Source organism: Phlebotomus papatasi, chromosome 3 (assembly GCF_024763615.1).
Source record: "Phlebotomus papatasi isolate M1 chromosome 3, Ppap_2.1, whole genome shotgun sequence".
Lineage (NCBI taxonomy): Eukaryota > Metazoa > Arthropoda > Insecta > Diptera > Psychodidae > Phlebotomus > Phlebotomus papatasi.
The window spans coordinates 44,371,905-44,377,904 of NC_077224.1; positions in this window are offsets into that span (position 1 = coordinate 44,371,905).

Consider the following 6,000-nt stretch of genomic DNA (forward strand, 5'->3'; position numbering starts at 1 on the left):
ACCGTCTCATCTTGTACCAACTCGATTAATTATTTAAACTTTTATCTCCGTCGCTATATGGAATTTTCTATGTTCGTGCGCTACAATGTAGGTTCAGCTCAAAATTTCCTGTTACGGAAAAGGGTTTCCACTCGTGAACTCAAGAAATTGCCTCAAGACATTAGACCTTTTTTTCCCAAAAAAATATACTTTTACCTCTCTTATTTAAATCTTTTTTTTCTTAGCCAGTAGACATCAAATCAAATCAAAATGAAATTTTCAAAACACAAACATAATGAATTTTAAAAATTTTACCCCGTAATTAAAAAAAAAAGTGAATAAACTTGCGGAATAGCTATTAGGCTATATATCTTTCAAAAAAAATCCCAAGAAGACAACAAAATTTCTTTGCCACAATAATGCAATTTAATTTTGAATATCTTCAAGTCGCTAATTGAATTAAAATTGAAGGAAAGTATACTTCTCGTGAGGTAAATAAATTATCATTACTTACTAAATTAGAATGATGAGGAATAATAATAATCCTTCAGATGGAAAATAATCAAATTTTGTTCTCTTCGAAATGTTTTTTCAAGGGTAAATATTTAAAGTCAGGGGTTGTTATAAAGAGAATATTCTCATGTTATTTGTTTCTCGTTCTCTCGAAAATATCACATTTTCATTCAAGGTGATGAAAACGCACGACATGTATACCTGAATGCTCTTAAACAGATATAATCAAATTACTTGTCATCATTTTGCGTTCCTTTCTATTTAAACGTAATTGCAATTATATAGCTGTTCAAGATGAACATGCACGTTCATACAAATTATTTTCAAATTAGGATTTTTTAATCTTTGAGGGATAATAATGGGTTTTAATTCATATCGAACTACTTTTGAATACTTAAATCGCCAGGATATTCATCATAAGTCCTCACGTCCTAAAAAGGATACGAATTATTCAACACAAAAGTTGGAAAGTTTTGGCTTCACCAAGACTTTACAAGAGTTTTCGTTACCCCTACTTTTTAAGTCAATGACTTATCCTTAAAGGATTTAAGGACTACTACACTATTTTTAGATACTCTTACTACTAGGAATGTCTTGTCATTTCAATTAGAGACGAATAGTTTAACTAATATACGGATTTTAGTTTTGGTTAAATCGAGTCATTTCACGAAGTATACAAAACAAGCCTCACTTTAACGGCAAATATTGAAGAAACTAGGATGCTAAACGATCCTAAACTTTTACCATCCTATTTTCTATATCCTTAACTCTATCTGGTATCAATTTGCTACCATTCTAACAAGTAGTTTCTATGATATTAGAGATTGAAAATTGTCAAATTCTCATTGAAAGTAGGTCATTATGCTTAATGCTAATGACACCCGTTCATTCACTTCTTGATCAGCATTTTTTCGTCAGCAAAATAAAGAATGTGCAATTTTGCAATGACGCATTATGGGTTCACGGAGTTCACCTTAGTAATTAAGTGGGGTAAAAATGATTTTGTATAAATAGGGTTAATTTTTGTTAAATAAATCAGATTGCGATAGAGATTCCTGAGTTTCACTTCTAGCAGCACGAGAGTGCTTGTTCCAGAGAAATCGCATCTCCCTTTTGGCCCAAGACCAGCGGCATCCTATTGCCTAAGGATTACCAGCGGCCAATTGGCTCCCTACTGCCAGGAAACAGCGGCTTCTCTTCAAGAAGCCTTAAGACCTAGGGCAGGCTTTGAGAATATTTCTGGAGGAATTTTTCCCTAGAGGCATTCATTTGCCGGACTGCAAGGTTGGAAATTTATTTCTAACCTTGGTTAAACTCTCTCGAGGCACCCCCGGGGGTAGCCTACACAAGGGGGCATTACTGCCTTAAGCCCGGTGGCTCGAAAGAGCCGTTACTAGAGGCCGTGAAAACAGCCGAGAGTCAGTTCAAATAGTGGAAGAATCTCCCAGGAAGTTCTCACCAGAGCAAGGGAATAATCTGACGAGATTCGGATTATTCTCTTCCTCTAGCTTCGGCTTTTCAGCTGTTTGGAGCCGAAACAATAGCTTTACTAAATTTGGGACACAAGCATATTTATGTAGTTGTAATGTTAATGCTGTGTTAGATCAAATAAAAATATTTTGTATGATTTGACAAATTAATTCGTATGGGGAAGATTCCCCAGAAAAGCTATGCAAGCCATTGTGAGGAGACCTCGGCCTCGAGGCAGACCTAGGACAAGGTGGCTGAATCAAATTCAGAATCTTGCCTTGGAACGCCTCGGGATCGAACTCGAACATCTTCCTGAAGTGGCGGAGGACCGACAGGCGTGGGCTGCTAGATTGGATGTCATGGGCCCGCGACCCCAATAGGGATAAGCGGTTGAAAATGAATGAATGAATGAATGGGGAAGATGTGGTAATATTCCATTAAAATCACTTTGATAAATTTAATTTTACTTCGGTAAATCTACTGAAATAGTTGTAACCTACTGACTGATATTATAAATTGTATACGACCTATATGGGCGTCAGACTTAAGGTATAGCTAGGGGAGGGTTTTCAGGCTTCGCACAATTTCTGGCTTCGAACACTTCATATTTTCCCATATTTCTTCAATGACTTTGACTTACACTAGAACTCATAAGTTTGTTACAGTGCCCTATTCCAGTGAAAGAGGCTTACAAACCTATTGAAAATATTTTTTTAAAATATGTTTTAATTCCAATACATTCTCACAATTTCTAATTATAAGTTAGGAAAAATAATTTTAGTTTTTTTTTCAATATACAGTGGGACCTCGATAGAGTCAACTAATTATTTCCAGGCCTGTTGACTCCATTGGATTCGGTGACTCTATCGGAGTTCAAAAAAATCAATTAAAATGTGAAATTTTTATACAAAGGGGAATTATTATATGTTTGTACTAGATAATTGATAAATTTAACACGTTAGTAGAATACTTTATTAAATTAACCCTTAAATTCTACATCCTCTGGTCCAAAAAAAGTCGTATGCTTGGGCAAAAGTTGGAGGTTAAGGACTGATCGGACTCATTTTACGGAATGTTTTTATTATTAGTAAGTATCTTAAGTGAAAATTACTATCCATGTGATAATATCGCTCCTTGGAAATTACAAGGGGCCAACTCACTTTTTGGCGATTCTGAGGTTTTAATGCACTCAGACAGAGAATTTAATAAAATTTCAGATGATATGAGTCAATAAATTTCGTCATTAGAAAAGTTTTTCAAAATTTTACTCTTTATGATTGCTTGCGCGGTTTTGTTTGAAGTCAAGGGGCACAAAAAAGATTTATCGTTCAAATTTTTGTGAAACAAGGAACTAACTCAAGCAAGTTGATCCCCTGTCATTCTAATTTCATGAAAATTTGCGCATCATTTAGAATGACAAAGACCTAACTCTTAAAAAACATATTTTGAAAGGTAAAAATATGTATTTATCGATGTTTATAATAATGCTCATACAAATAGAAAAGAATTAAATTGTTTTTATTAACATACTTAATTGAGATAATTATTTATACAAAGTTGAGTCTTTCATGCTGTCTCCTGAAAAATGGCTCAGATTGAGTTGGCCCCTTGTAATTTCCAAGGAGCGATATTGAGGTCCATCCACGATATTGAGATAAGAAAATGATGTCTTAAAGATTTCTTTTTTCACTTTGTTTTAGAAGAGCTCCGATAGATATTTAATTGTTGAAAATTATGATGCAAAAAAAAGTTAGGATCATAGGACCATATAAGGATAACATATAAGGATCATAGGGCTTAATCAAAAAAAATTAAGACAAGAAAGAAAAGATAAGAGAACTTTTAATCGGTCAAAACGCTTAAAATCACGAAAAGAAAATTATTTTGTCGAAAATTGATTACACGGTTAATATTCGAATTTTATCATAATATTGTTTTTCTTGTGTTAAAAAGGTTAAAAACGTTACGTTGTTACACCAAAACTCTGATTTTAATTTCGAAAAGTCATATTCTATTACACTATGCAACACGGTTTTTGTCTCAGAGGTCCCACATGGTACGATTGATAGAGTCGAGTCCCCTGATCAAGAATATGGTTTTGGTTTTTCTCCTATACGTCACAATTTTTTTTAATTAATAGTTTAATATTTTTTCTGCTTTGCCTTACATTATCCATTCTATCTCAGGTACTGGTGGACGGAACTTAAAAAATGTGGGTCCGTTGGAAAGGTCATTAGTTGTGCTTCAACTTTGCTAATAACAAAAAACTTTGTAAAACCACTCCTTCATGGTGTGAAATTAGAGTTTCTCTAAAAATTACCAAAACAATGGTCTTAAAATGAGGTTTTAAAAATTTGTATAAAATAAACTAAACAAAATATTAAAAATCCATTGACACCAGACGATAGACACAACTTAGGACTACAATTTTGCTCATTTATGACATCGCGCTCCACTGGTAAAAAAAAAAGGAATAAATTGATCCTTTTGCAAAGAATGGATCAAATTAACATGTTCTGTTATAATAAATGTGCATCCAGAGTTCGAAATATGATCCATCCTTTGCAAAAGGATTAAATTTGGATCAATTTGATCCTTTTATTTTTACCAGTGTCCGATCATTCTAAATGCCTCATTTGCTGGTTTTTGTCATTCTCCAAAAATATAAAATCTCTAATTTCAGCAAATTTCTCAGAGATTAAGTAATAAATATCTTTTTTATTCCTTAATATCTTTTTAACATTATTTCTATTTATTTCCATCCATTTATTTTAATTCTAGTGCAGTTTAATATCAATATATTCTCGTATAACACTGCACTAATTTCATTTTCCCGCCGTAAATAAAATGCTAGAAGTAGAGTTGATTAAAAAAAACTTGATACTCTTTTAATACTTTCTGGAAGAGGTAATTCCTAGAATAGTAAGTTCAAAAATTCTAGAGAAAATTCTACATATAACAAAGATTGTACTCTAAAGGGAGTTAAAGGGCTCCTTCTTGTGGCTGAGGGGTGCTTGGAGATGTGAATAAAAATCACGTTGATGATCTTCCGATCGAGTTGAAGAAGAATCTCAACATTTATGTATGTTTACATTATGCTTCAAAATAATTGTTCAAAAATCTATGAGAAATTTGCTGAAATTAGGGATTTTATATTTTTGGAAAATGACAAAAACCAACAAATAAGGCATTTAGAGTGATCGGAGCGCGATGTCTTAGATGACTAAAATTGTAGTCCTAAGTGGTGCCTATCGTCTGTTGTCAATGGATTTTAAATATTTTGTTTAGTTTATTTTATACAAATTTTTAAAACCTCATTTTAAGACCACTGTTTTGGTAATTTTTAGAGAAACTCTAATTTCACACCATGAAGGAGTGGTTTTACAAAGTTTTTTGTTATTAGCAAAGTTGAAGCACAACTAATGACCTTTCCAATGGACCCACATTTTTTAAGTTCCGTCCACCAGTACCTGAGATAGAACGGATAATGTAAGGCAAAGCAGAAAAAATATTAAACTATTAATTTAAAAAAATTGTGACGTATAGGAGAAAAACCAAAACCATATTCTTGATCAGGGGACTCGACTCTATCAATCGTACCATGTGGGACCTCTGAGACAGAAAAAAGTTGTCAATTTGTTGCATAGTGTTATCAGTTCAATAAATAATGAAAAAATTGACTCTATCGGAGTCAATTTGGGTCCAAGTTGACTCTATCGGAGTCCGTAGAGTAAAAAAAATAGCTGTTGACTCTATTGGAGATTGCCTCTATCGTGGGTTGACTCAATCGAGGTCCCACTGTACTAATAAAATTAATTTTAAAAAATAATTCAACATTTCATTGAAAAGTTGTTACGGTCTATATTTATATTAGGTATGAGATTCTTATCAATCTCACCTACTATATATATGGATATATGCGTCCGTGCGCTTATGTGTTCAGGCGTTAATACGCCTAGAGGCCAAACGGTTAAAGATAGAAACCTCGGACCTTCGGAGGACATTCCCCATAAGTCGACACTGGCATAATTCACATGC